The sequence below is a fragment of the Protopterus annectens genome, chromosome 6.part0 (genome assembly GCF_019279795.1).
Source record: "Protopterus annectens isolate FY-2018-M chromosome 6.part0, PAN1.0, whole genome shotgun sequence".
Taxonomy (NCBI): Eukaryota; Metazoa; Chordata; order Ceratodontiformes; family Protopteridae; genus Protopterus; species Protopterus annectens.
The window spans coordinates 1835392089-1835407103 of record NC_056737.1 but is presented as its reverse complement, the minus strand read 5'-3'; positions in this window follow the sequence as shown (position 1 = coordinate 1835407103).

Here is a 15015-nt window from a genome sequence, read left to right as displayed (position 1 = left end):
ATATATTATATGTGCCCAAATCAAAATTTAACCAGATAACATAAAATAAAATAGCATAAATAATAAAAACATTTACACTTGTAATTATATAAGTTTTAAAATACAACGTGTAGCACATGTTCGTTCAGACCCTGGGGAAATCTGCCCTTAACCTATGTTACTAATTAAGTTCCATGCCTCCATTCATTCTGACCATGGTGTACCCCTTTCCTAAGAGAGTTGGGCACGTTATGTGTCAAGGTTTTGGAGAGGAACTACCCTCTTGATTTTTCTTACCACAGAAAAGGACAAAATGTCATCTTCTAGACTTATTAAATTTAGTCTTATTTTATCAGCATCAGTCAAACAGTTTTTACATGTATTTCTGGTACATGTGACTATATAAGTTCATTTATTACTGTTTTTTTCTTTAGATTCTGGTAGAATTATCGATATTATATTTAAAAATTGGTGGCTTATTGCTGCTGTCCTAAGAAACAGGTTTGGTCCTGCCCTTCTTTTTATTTACAAGAGGAGCAGCAATGTTAAATAGATCATTGAGAAAAAACATAAGATATTATAAGTACTATTAGAAAAGTCATTGGCACTTTTAAATGTGACCATTGTAATCAGTGCAATTGGGAAACGAAACCATGTGGGTTTAAATATACTTTATTTATTAGCAAATGATATTTTCATTGTAGATTGGTTGGTATTGTTTATATTTCATTGTGTGTTTCCTGTCCTTTTTACATTGGCAAAACTGAAAGAAAGCTACAGCTAACAATTTATTAACATTTAAACAGTATTATGACAAAAGATAACAACAATGTGTTTGCCAAATATAGTTCATCATGATCAAATTTTCACGTTTACATTTTTTGTATTGGAGAAAGTATCGCAAAAATCAGGGGAGGTAATTGGACTGTTACCTTGACTTCAAAGAACTTTGGTGGCAGTTGTTTGTAATGTTAATGCTCCCACATCAGCAAGCCCTGCATGGTATGCAGAAATAGTGCAGGAGCTCCTAGAATCAATATGGCCACCGTGCGATCCAGGAATAAGCTGCAGGGACATGCACGAGCGGTGCTGCACTATTCCTGTATGGACACAGTTCTTGTATGCAAATTACCCTATTTGCAGGTGAAAACCATGCAAATGAGGTGAATTTGTGATCCAGGAAGCTGGCAGCCGGCCGTGTAGGACTAGTGTAGTGTGCAGAAATGTACTCGGTTAGTAACCGAGTACATTTCTGCAAACTACAAAGCGAAGCCATGACAGCTCCAAATAAGGGGTGTATATTATGTGGAAACAATGCCAATGGACAAATATATGGCCATTAGCATGGAAAACAGTTGCAAAAATAAAAAAAATAATAACTTTTTTTTTTTTTAGCCAATTTCTGCTGTTTAAGCATAGGGCAGCGGCGTGCAAATGGGATCGGGCTGAAAATATAAAAAAATAACTTGAAATAAGCATTCTAACCAAAATCACTATTTTCCCATTATACTTAATGGCAGGCAGGACTGCGGTGTTGGTGCTGCGGTAGCATTGTCACCTCACAGTAAGACGTTGTCCTGTTCAATTCTCAGCTAGAGCGCCTTCTGTGTGGAGACATGCGTGAATGGGCGTACCTCGAAGGTTGTGTGTCAGGGCCGGCAACTCGGCACATAAAAAATCTACTGCCAATCATTAGCGGACTGAAGTTCCGCTGTGGCGACCCCTAACCGGGAAAAGCTGAAAGACACAAACAAACTTAATGGCAGGCAGAAGACAACATGGCCAGTGAATAGTGGTTACTAAGGGGGAAGGCTCAGTGTGGGACCTGTAACTACGCATTAGCAGCAATCCTATGCAAATGAGGGAATAATACTGAATCCCAGATTTCCCCTTAATGCTAGCCAGCACCCAACAGTGTAAGTGCAGGAATAGCATGGTGCAAGCCTAAGAGTTAGCTGACATCATGGGGGGGGGGGATGTCAGATATACTGTAAGCTTATTGGAGCTCTGTGGCTCAGGTTTGCACTTAGCTTAGCAGAGCTAAGCAAGGTTGTGTGTCTGAGGCTGCCTAGCACTCTTTACATTGCCTAAGTGGGTGTGTGTACCACGCACATTGTTTTAAAGGCAAAAAGAAAGTAAACCAGGAAACAGCAGCTCTGTGCACATCTGAGCACTGTGTTTGCACGGCGCACCCCCGGACTTAAACAGGAAGGCAATGGGAAGGGAAAACATTAGTAGGAAGGTAATCAAGGAGAACTAGCATAACTAGCAGGTGAAATGTATCAGAATCAGCCAATTACACAGGCAGCAACCCAGCCCAGCCCAGAGCACTACTATAAACTATGCAATTACCTTTCCCTCTTGTTTTACCCACATACTCTACATTACCGATGTATACAAGTGGGGACATTTTAACAAAAAAAGCAACAAAATGATAGGGGCTGCAGCAGCTATCATACACCAACATGTGGAAGAGGCTGAGGGTGGTGAGGATGGGAATGCTGTCGACTAACCCACAGTGAGGAGACAGAGAAGACTGTGCAGACCCAGGGTAACCTACCAGGGGCTACATGAGCTGGAGATAGTTGAGCACTATAGGATGGACAGGGACCTCCTACAGCAAATTGTTGAGCTGTGCCAGCCACATCTGACACACAGAACTAACAGAGGGGAACCCATCCCAGTGGATACCAAGGTATGTGCAGGCCTAAGATTACTAGCCACATGTACCTTCCAAAGGCCAACTGGAGATATCATGGGGACCTCACAGGCATCAGCATCCAGAGTACTCCACCAGTTCCTGGATGCCATGTCAGCACATGTCAGTGAGCATGCATATTTTCCCAACACCCGTGAGGCATTGGCCAGCAATATGCATCTCTTCCACCAAATAGCAGAATACCCTGAGGTAGTGGGTGCTATAGACTGCACGCACATATGCATCAAAGCACCACCCAGTGAGCAAGGTAGGGTCTACATCAACAGCAAGGGCTTCCCCTCCATCAACTGCCAGGTAGTGTGCGATGCCCAGGGCATTATAATGAATGTGTGTGCTGGCTGCCCTGGAAGCTATAACGACTCCCACATCTGGCATCTGACACAGCTGTACCAGAGATTTCCCAGTGGGGACATCCCTTACTGCCACCTAGTGGGGGATGCTGGTTACACACTGGAGCCATGGCTGATGACACCCATCAGAAATGCATACACACCCGAACAAGAACTCCATAATAAGGCACACTCACAGACCAGAATCATAACAGAGCATGTGTTTGGAATGCTCAAGTGATGGTTCCGGTGCCTGGACACATCCGGTGGAGCCTTGCAGTACTCACCGCTACATGTACCCAAATTGTCATCATATTTGCCATGCTACACAATATGATCCTGCGGAAACAGCTGCAGCAGGAACAGCATGAGGCAGGGCCACACAGACCCCCACCATTGCCAAGGCCTGCACAGGCACAGAGTGACTCAGAGGAGGATCAACATAAGCCTGCCCCAGTAGGCAGAAGGAGGCGTGCCCAGTATGCTCTGGCCTTGGCAAAGAGGCAATGCATAGCACATACACTGACACAGTAGGGACCCAGGGAATGACACCTCTCTCTGCCTCGCACATACAGTAAAAGGGACACCAGACATGACACTACCTGTGCTTAACCATGTATAGGGAGTGTAGTATGTGCATCTGACATAGGCAGCCCTCCAGCACCATCCTCAATACTGGCACAGCCACAAGGTAAGTCACTCTTCCTACTAATTGCCGAATGGAGTAGTATGTGTTGTTACTTGTATCTATGGTATGGATGTGAGCATGTAAGAGAATCGGGTGGCTGAATGGGATGCCAGTAGATAGTAGGCACCTATAGTGGCAGCATGAGATCTGCAACAAATACTGGCGTCAGCACAGTAGCCAGTACTAGACAAGGTGACAAAACCCACTGCAGGAAATGTGCTGGGCCATGTGTGCGTCCATATGACACACACATGCCAGTCAGGGAGGCTCACATACCCAACAACAGTCTCAGACAGCAGGACAGGTGTAGACAAACACAAACAAAGGCTTTTCTAAGGCCTCTGATTGATGGCTATGGGTAAACCCCCCCCCAGGCCTACTCAGACAGACTACAACAGGTCAGGCAGTGAGATGTTAGTTCTGAAGGTTAAGAAGTCAGAAACTGAAATGTAGGTCAATCAAACCTAAGACATGTAGTACACTGATATGCCTCTAGTCAGCATGATAGGTTAGAATACAGAATGAAATGGAGTACCTGACATACCAGTACAGTCATAGCAAATGTGTACAAGTGTCAGGTGTGCCCCCAATGTTATGTAGAAATGTAGTAACAGTCAGGTGTGACCCCCCCCCCATACCTATGTAGACACATAGTAACAGTCAGGTGTGCCCCCCAATCCTATGTAGAAATGTAGTAACAGTCAGGTGTGCCCCCCAACCCTATGTAGAAATGTAGTAACAGTCTGGTGTGCCCCCCCCATCCAATGTAGACATGTAGTAACAGTCAGGTTTACCCCCCAATCCTATGTAGAAATGTAGTAACAGGTATGTGTAGGTATAATAACAGTGAAGCACAGATTACCTGGCCAAAGTAGCAGGATAGATTATAGCATGTGTATAATATGCAGGTCTGCGTGTGTTAGGTGGGTGTGTGTTGTATATTGTGTGAGAGTGTTCAGTATGTATGCATGGTGAGGTTTGTCCTGGTGGCCATTGCCCAGTACTGCCGATAACAGGGCCAAGTTCTCACAACTGCAGTGCCAAACACAATGCTTCTCAGTATAACACATTCTAGCACTAAGCCATTGTAAATGTTTGGAAGTAATATGTGTCACCATCCGAAAAATGAACATGGCATGACTGTCAGCCCAGATATACAAGCAGTACACAGGGGGAAGTACCCCAGACAGACAGTGTATACTATGTCACTTTCAAATGGACACACCCTTGGAATTGTACATACAGGTTTGCAGCACATTATCTGGGCTTGTAGTAGGGAATACCGATGTCATCTGGCCAAACACTGTCAGACCGCAAAGGTCATAGGAATGATGTATTGAGAAACAGCTGATATCCCTGCACAAGCCAGCATAAGTGGAATGCCCCATGCATATCTGTGAGTCAGAGTCAAGTAGTGTCCATAGCACACATTCACCCAGCTCACCCAACCACCACCCACAGGTACCTCTCTGGTTTTATCCCTGCTGTTGGGAATGAGTACAATATGACCCCCACCTGTGTACTCCAATAGCAAAAGAATGCAGCATGCAGAGCAGGTGTCACATGCAAGTGTGTCCCTAGCTGTAAGCAGCACCCTGCCAGCATCCACACCACTGGATCAATACTGACAGAAAGTATTGGCATGAACACCTTGCACACCTACCCTGTCACCCCATGGGAATATACTGTATTGCAATCTGGGACTGTAAGACTGACAGAATGCAATGGCCTGCTACAGCTGACCTGCATCACTACCAAATGGCCTACAGTCCTCTGCCAAAGGCCTGTGTCTCACCCATACTGCCAATGTATGTTATGTCATGGACTCCCAAGTAACAACATAACACAGTTCACAGAACCCATATGCAAGGCCATGTGGACAAATCACAGTAACATGTCCACCATTTCCTACTGCATGAACTGTGAACCAACACCATATTACTGCTGTGATGAGGTGATAACTATAGGGAAAATATCAGAGAATGTTTGCATAATGTATGGAAGAGGATAGAATAATAGAGGTGGAGGTGTGAGCATGGGTGGCATGGAGTGTGTGAAGTCCAAAACTCAACTGTGTGCACATACTATCCCTGGCTGCAAACACAAGAATGGATGGCTACAAACCTGCTTGTAAACCATAATGTGTAGGGGCAATGTCCAGAATTATGACCCCATGCTTCTGGGTAACCTGTGTGAATCAGTACAGCTGTGAGGTATCTCCACAGCAAGATATGGCCACACTGTCACATCGATGGATGTACAAGTATGGGATCCTCTGCCACCACTGTACCAAGGTGCTGAGCCAGTTACACAGACCCAGCAGCAAGTGTCTGCAGCTCCTCCTCCAGAATGGCATGAGTGTGCAAGAATATGTAGGCGTTTGACCACAATACTGGACACAGCTGCATTCACCCTGTGTTCTCCAGGGCATCACTGCAAGCAAATATACCTACCTGACAGTACTTGATGACATAAAACAACACAGTGTATAACAGTACACATGTCTGAATATCTCTGCTAACACCGGGACCATGTAGCAGAAGCAGCACAGACACAATTACCTACAGTAATCCACTATCCTTTGCCCATTTTGACCTCATATGATGAACTGATCTACAGATATTCTGCAGAAACAGTTTGCTAGCTGTAGGCGTAGAACACAGAAGTCTGCAATAGAGTACAATCTACCTGGAATTGATTCACACATTCAAAACAGAAGGTCAAACTGGGCATGCTCCCACACTTAGAGAAATGAAGGCTATGTCATACAACTTAATACTGAAAGATCATACTGGGAATGCTCACACACTTAAAAAACTTAAGCCCATGTCTGGCAACAACAGTGGACCATACATATCTGACAGTTGCAGATGTTAGTGGATACACTCCTCAGTATGCACCAGTCATGCTTTGCACACACACATCGGATAGGAATACACACATATATCCAAGGACAACATACTATAATATGCCAAAAGTACACATACATAGATGTGTGGAAGACAGTGACAGTGACAAAGAGCCTTCCATCATAAGGCATGTCCCACCCAGCACACAGCCAATTGGCTAAAACCACATGATGTGTAAATGTCAATCACTGTAGACATTTGCCTCTGGAATCCCCCAGCATTATAGAGTCTGTGGTACTAGTGCTAACTGTGCAACATAACTGTACAAGTCAGTAGTCATCTAGCAGTTGTAAACATGTACCTGTGGAATATAAACATGTGTGTGCCTGAGTGTGGTGTGTCTGCCAGATGAATGAGTTATGGTCCATGCACAAATACTGCCCACACCATTGCCCTACTATGGCAAGCCTGTTGATGTCTTCACCTTGAAGTACATCTTTGGAGATGTAGTAGCCCATTAATCTCCATGATGCATCCTATAACTGCGTAATGCTGTAGTGTCATGTGCTAGGTAGGAGTTCTAATCCCCGACATTGCAGCTGTGAGACTCTGTGTGTGTTTGTCTGTGTAGGGATCAATGCTTTTTAGGCTAGTCACACTCACTACAATTTCAAATGCGCTACTTTGACATGCCTGCTGATGTCATTCACTTTAAAATACACCTCTGGGGAAATAGTAGCCCAGTAATCTTTGTGGTGTGTCCTATGACTGTGTAATGCTGTAGTGTGATAAACTAGTTAAGTAGGAGTTATATTCCCAGACATGGCAAGTGTGGGTGTTTGTGTGACTGTTTGTCTGTGTAGGGAGCAATCCTTTTGAGGCCATTCACAGTCACTACAACCTCCATTTCCCTTCTTTGGCAAGCCTGCTGATGTCATTCACTTTGAAATACACCTTTGGGGAAGTCTTAGCCCAGTAATCTCTGTGGTGCGTCCTATAACTGCATAATGCTATAGTGTGATAAACTAGTTAGGTAGGAGTTCTATTCCCTGACATGGCAAGTGTGGATGTTTGCACGTGTGATTGTTTGTCTGTGTAGGAAGCAATGCTTTTGAGGCCATTTACAGTCACTACAACTTCCATTGCCCTTCTTTGGCAAGCCTGCTGATGTCATTCACTTTGAAATACACCTTTGGGAAAATAGTAGCACAGTAATCTCTTTGGCGCATCTTATAACTGTGTAATGCTAGTGTGATAAATTACTTGGGTAGGAGTTCTATTCCGAGACATGACAAGTGTGGATGTTTGTGTGTGTTTGTTTGCCTGTGTAAGGAGCAAGGCTTTTGAGACCATTCACAGTCACCACATTCTCCATTGCCCTTCATTGGCAAGCCTGCTGATGTCATTCACTTTGAAATACACCTTTGAGGAAGTAGTAGCCCAGTAATCTCCATGGCGTGTCTTATAACTGATTAATGCTGTAGTGTGATAAGCTAGTTAGGTAGGGGTTCTATGCCCAGACATAGTAACTGTAAAACTATATGTGTGTGTGTGTGTGTGTGTGTGTGTGTGTGTGTGTGTGTGTGTGTGTGTGTGTGTAGGGAGCAATGTCATTTTGGCCATTTACAGTCACTACACACACCTACAAATGGAGACCATTGATAACTGTGCAGTAACAGAGACCTGATCCAAGCCTCCAGAGAGCACACCTGCAATATCAGGTAAAGCTCTCACCACACCTGTTGGCCACCAAAGCGGGACCAAAACAATAAAGGTGGAAGAGTGTCCATATCCACCAAGGATATTCACATCACCAGGCAACTTGCCTAACAGAATGTGTCTGAAATATCCCTGGTGCAACTAACAGTATATTAGACTGCATTCCAAATTGTATAGCTTGCTACAGATCCCTCACCATGCCCCATGATACCCACTACAGCCTTTGTAACATAATGTGAAATAGTATGATACAAGCAAACACCCTAATACTGTGTGTGTTACACTACCCTGCCATTAACTGGGAAAACTAATTGTGTACCAACACATGTGCCCAACGGTTCTTGGAAGTCATAATTTCCAATGCCCTGGATCAGGTAACCCATAGTCCCACCAGGGGCTTAAATATCCTAGACCTGGTCATTGCCAGCATGGGACACCAATGCTCCACACCTATGGTCACACCATTGGTGGTCAGGTATGCCCATGAGCTAATGACCCATAACATTAACATCCCTCCCCCACACCCCAGTAAGGACACCTCCGTAACACACATCTCCAATGCCAATGTCATGCTACACGTCAGATGACAACTGCTGAATCATACATGAAGGCACTGTACAAGCACATCCACTCATGCATTAATCGTGCCATCTAATATTGAACCAAGATGCTCCCCATCCAAGAAAAGGATGCCAATGTGGTGGCTCCCTGCCATAAACATACTGTACATCAAAAGGAGGAAAGTCTTGCAAAAATGGGAGACTTTCCAGGATGCAAAATATTCCCTTACCAGCTACAGTAGGAGACAGAGACCCCTCATAACATCCACCAAAGCTAGTTATAAACATAATATAGCCACAGATGCCAAAGACAACTGCAAGCCATTCCATAGCAATGTGAGGAATCTAAATGGCAATACTCAGAACTGCTGTGAGCTATTACAGGATGGTACTAAAACTCCTCCTCCCAAGGATATTGCCAATATCCTGGCAGATCGATTCAGTGCCAACTGCACCCCCTCCCAACCCCCAAAGGGCCCAGCTCAACATGGATAGATTGCCATAATCTAGTAATAATGGCCACATAGGTAAAAATCACACTGTACAGAGCTATGACAACAGCAGCCATGGGACCAGTCAACATCCTGGGCTGCGTACTACATGAGCTACAAACTACACTTACACGTCACCTACGTGCCATGTCTAATCGTAGCCACACCTCAGGCTTCATGCCCACTGTGTGGCACACAGCTACAGTTATCCCAGTCCACAAGGGGGGATCCATCTGGGATTCTGGGAACTACAGCCCCAGCAGTATGACGTGCCTGCTCTGCAAGGCAATGGAATGTTTTATCATGGAAATTAAAACAAAGGCATTTGCAACCTGCAAACACTGGACCCTAACCAGGTTTGGTTTGTGAAAGGCCAATCATGTCACCTCAACCTGAATGACAACTGTGATTCTGTCTCCAGAGCTGTGGACAAGAGTAAGGTGGTTCACATAGCCTATCTGGACATCGCCAAGCCCTTCAACACCATCCCCCAGTCTGGAATCATAGATAAATGTATCAAGCTGGCCATTAATCCCAATGTAAAATGATGGGCTGCCAACTTCTGTACTGACACAACCCACACTGTAAATGTAGGTGACACCAATCCAAACCCCAGACATGTGATAGCTGGAGTACCTTAGGCTTCAGTCCTGTCACCACCCTTGTCTGGCATCTACTGGTCTGAAATACAGTCCAACATTAAGGGACACCGGCAAACAAAGGTTGCAGATGACTGCACACTGGGAGCCAATATTGAATCCCCACATGATATGGATATCCTACAGAAGGGCCTTACAGAAAGACATGCTTGATGTCTGAGCCATAGCCTCAGGATCAATGCCAAGAAATATATAGTTATCCCCATTAGGAAGGGACATGTACCTGTGAAGTACCACATAAGTGGCAATACACTAAACACCTAAACTGTGATGACAGACTTAGGGACACATGCGGACAGTGGTCTCACCTTTGATAACCACATCGCCACAACAGTCAGGAAACCCACCTATGTGGCACACCTCCCAGTAAGGAATTTACATCCAGGAAGAGGAGACCATTGTCCCACTATATGCATTTCTCAGTAAACCCAGTACAGACTACAACAGCCTGTTACATATGTACCTCACAAGATATCTGCAACAAGTAGAGAGGCTGCAGACATACCTCATGAAATGACCACAGGCCTAAACCAGATGCCCTATGCAGACCATCTGACAATCAGCCAGCAATACTATGCCACATATTGTGTTCTCAGAGGTGATCTCTGCTTAACATATCAAACATGTCAAATCCACAACTGTTGGACATGCTACACTTAGAGAATTCCAAACCCTCACAGTCACATGCTCCAGGGATCCAAATCCTGTCATCACAATGAACAATACATGCAGGAGGTATGTATTCCTGTCCCAGAGACTCCCCAGTCTCCGGAATAGACTGCCCACACATGTCAAGCAGAGTGCCCCTTTGGCCCTCTTCAAAAGGAACCTGGACGATTGGAAGGGAGATAGGACATTTACCCCCTGGGATCATGTCAGCTGCTCTGCTAGACAGGGTTGCAGGGAAGTATATATTGTGGGAAGTCATAGCCAGATAAATATCATGTCTAGGCATGTATAGGCCCTAGGGCTGATAGTGTAGTATCAACATATGACCATATGAACCTATGAACTACACCTTCCATTGCCCAACCTTGGCAAGGTTGCTGATGTCATTCACTTTGAAATACACCTTTTGGGAAGGAGTAAACCAGCAATCTCTGTGGTGTATCCTATAACAGTGTAATGCTGTAGTGTGATATACTAGTTTGGTAGGGGTTCAATTCCCAGACGTGTGGATGTGTTTGTGTTTGTTTGTCTGTGTAGGGAGCAATGCTTTTGAGGCTATGCACATTCGCTACAAGCTCCATTGCCCTTCTTTGGCAAGTCTGCTGATGTCATTCACTTCGAAAAATGCACCTTTGGGGAAAGAATATCCCAGTAACCTCCATGGTGCATTATATAACAGTGTAATGTTCTAGTGTGATATACTAGTATGGTAGGTGTTCTATTCCCAGACATTGCAAGTGTGGATGTCTGTGTGTGTTTGCCTGTGTAGTGAGCAATGCTTTGGAGGACATTCACAGTCAATACACCCTCCACTGCCCTTCTTTGGCAAGCCTGCTGATGTCATTCACTTTGAAATACACCTTTGGGGAAGGAGTAGCTCAGTAATCTCTGTGGTGAGTGCTATAACTGTGTAATGCTGTAGTGTGATGTACTAGTTAGATAGGAGTTCCAATAACAGACATGGCAACTGTGAGACTCAGTGTGTGTGTCTGTGTTTGTCATTCGTATCCTGTGTGGAGGTGGCTGTGAGTATGCAACAACTGGACTCCTTGTGGAGCGGGTTTTGCAAATTACTTATATGGTGGGCCTATCGTATGTCACATCCTGTGTGGAGGTGGCTGTGAGTGTGTAACAAATGGACTCATTGTGGAGTGGGTTTTGCAAATTTCTTATATAATGGGCCTATTATATTTCACAATGTCCATCTTACAAGGATAATAGATGTCAAACATCAGAGAGGCTTGGGTTGACAATCCATACCCCTACATGTGACATCAAGGCCTGGTGAACAATTTAGGCAACCCTTGTATTACCCAGAGAACACTCTTAACCCATGTTCCCTGCATATTGCTCACAGATGGTAACCATGGTGTCATAGCAGTGGACTACAGAGGGCATGGTACCCTGTCCCATCACTACAATAGGCACATAATTGCAGACAGTGCACCTTCACTATGTTCCCCACTGGACACCTGCAACAACTGTAGTGACATCAAATGTAACCCAGAAAGGACATACCATGCCTTAAACACATGCCCTGTATGTACAGATGCCACTGACACCAGGGAATACTTGTATCATGCTGTCAGTGTAGGTGCAGGGCCAACCTGGTGTCCATTGCCAGTTCCCACCACATGAGGCCAGGAATCGCACATCTGATGATAACAGTCTGTGTACACAATATGGCCCAGACACCCCGGGTACAGTCCCACATGTCACAGAACATGCATGTGGGATGTGTGCACAGCCCAGACACCGTCCATCTAATGGACTATAGAACACATACATGGCAAGCATTGCACAGCACTGGCCACCCACAATAGTAACCCAGATGACTGGATGGTGAATACAATACCCACCTGTGTGGGCCAATCCAGACACTACACCCCTGAGCCACACTGCAGACCATTGTCATGTGACCTGATGCCAAGAAATACCCTTCACCTAGCCTTGTACAACCTTCTGGCACAGTCAACCACTACACACCTGTGAAGCAATGCACCCATGCATGTCAGTACTGGCACTGTGTGTGTGTGTGTGTGTGTGTGTGTGTGTGTGTGTGTGTGTGTGTGTGTGTGTGTGTGTGTGTGTGTGTGTGTGTGGAGTATAATGATTTTGAACCCATTCACACTCAATACACCTCCCATTGGCCTACTGAAGCATGCCATCTGATGTCAGACACCTTCACATACCCTTTGCCCATATATCATCCTGATAATCCCTGTGGTGCATGTGATACATGCATATTACTGTATTGTGGCAAACTAGCTAGTTAGGAAGTCTATTCCTGGCCCTGTCAACTGTGTTAATGTGTGTGAGTCCCGGAGAGAATGTGGCTGTGTCGACATTGACAACTGTCCGTGTGGACAGGCACGTGTATTACACCTACCTTATCCACTGTTGCATATGTCACTCACCATCAGATATACCTTTGGACAGCTCCCCAACATGTAAGCTCTGTGGTGCATGCAATAACTGCATAGACATGTAATAACAATCCATAGACAGTCAGGGGTTTGAAACCCCATACTGGTAAGTGTGTGACACAAACATGCTTAGGTTTTACTCTCCCACCACCTCCCTCTCTTACGTTGTCTCTGTCTGTCTCTCTCATTCCCTCTGTGGTGGATGTGGAGATGTACACCTGCTTTGCTTAGGCAGAAGCTTGTGTTTTGTAAGTGATGCTCATAATCAGCTGATGGCATCCGCACGAATTGCAGTCCCCTTCTAGCTTATTGCTTGTGGAACAGCTGTGATAACATTCTCATAGCCAATTACATGGAAACACACTCCAATATCTAGAAACATCATGTGGGTGTTGGGCCTTTTCATTCACTGTGAGCATGACCTTATGTCAGTGTTTGGCAAACAGCATCACAGATGGTATTGGGATTTACCTCTAACAACATACACTGTGAAGACAGTCCAACAAACAGGAGGAGGATGTGCCAAACATTGCTACAGAATGTAAGTGTTGCTCTTCTGCATTTGGAGTAATGTTGGTTTAACAGGGTGTGTGTGGATATGGCTGGTCTACATGATTTAATACCTGTCATGACAGTGTTATGTGTTTGAGGAAACTCCCACTTGTAGGGTTATCTGCAGCCTGGGCAGTGTTTGGAGTCTTATGTTTCTTGTGTTACTCACATATCACCTATCTTAGAACTGCAGAAGCATAGTCTGAGGATTGCAGTCAGTACATGGTGACAGCCATGAGGGTTACTGACCTCATATCCCTCATAGGACATATGTCACAACAATCCCTGTTACAACAGTAAATGTATAAGGGTATCACAACAACATGCCAATATTGACCCAGTGTTTGTGGCTCCAGCCACAAGTCTGTCAACCTTTGTACATATGTCATGCAGTAAGAGGTGCATATGTTCTGTACACCATTATTTATTGACATCATACCTGATAACAAGCCAGTCAGATATCAGACTGCTAGACATGTTATGTATAGTAGGGTTATTTCTGAGGACATAACCTGGGCATTCTGTGGTTGTGTGTACAGTACTGGGGTCTGTGTACTTATGGTGATTGTCGACAGTATGTGTTTTGCGAATACATACTTTGGCCTGTGCACAGACTGTGGTAGATGCCATTATTCTTGGTCCTGTTCTATCTGATGTTACATACTGCTCCAGTGTATGGTACCCTATCGGCTCACATGTCTGTAGGGCCAAACAAACACATGTCTCATATCACAGACAGGCATTGGACCACACTGTGTCATGACCCAGTTTATGTAGGGTTAGTGTGTGAGTGGTACATATGAAGATGGTGTTTATCAGACAGTCCATATAGTATCATATTAAGCTTGCGTACCATATGTGGCTGTGTTCACATTGGTTGTGGGTATGCACTTTCTCACAGGTGTCTGTTACTCTGTGCTGTGACATGCGTGTAGAGCCTGCTATATTTGCAGGTACATGTGTATTCCCCCATACAAAATGTAGTCCAGTGTTGTGGCAGTCTGTCTGTAGTTTGCACAGTGCTTTGTTACATTCCTAGCAGCTTAGTGTAATTACCCACTGTGATGTTACGTCCAGATATTTGCAAGACATACTGCTGCCAGGCCACCATAACAGTTGTGCATTACCGACAAAGCAGTAGGATTCTGTGTAGATGTATGTCACTAACTACTAGGTAGTATGTAGCCATGTGATTTCTGCACAACCAGTTATTATGTGTCAGGATAGACAGGCATGTGTGAATAGATACACTGTGTGGGCATATGTAGTCTACTATTTACATGATATACCCATGTACATGGCTGTTAACATCCACATTGTCAGGCTTGGTCCACATGTCTTGCGCAAAGAGGATCTGTGTACACCTCTAGACTGA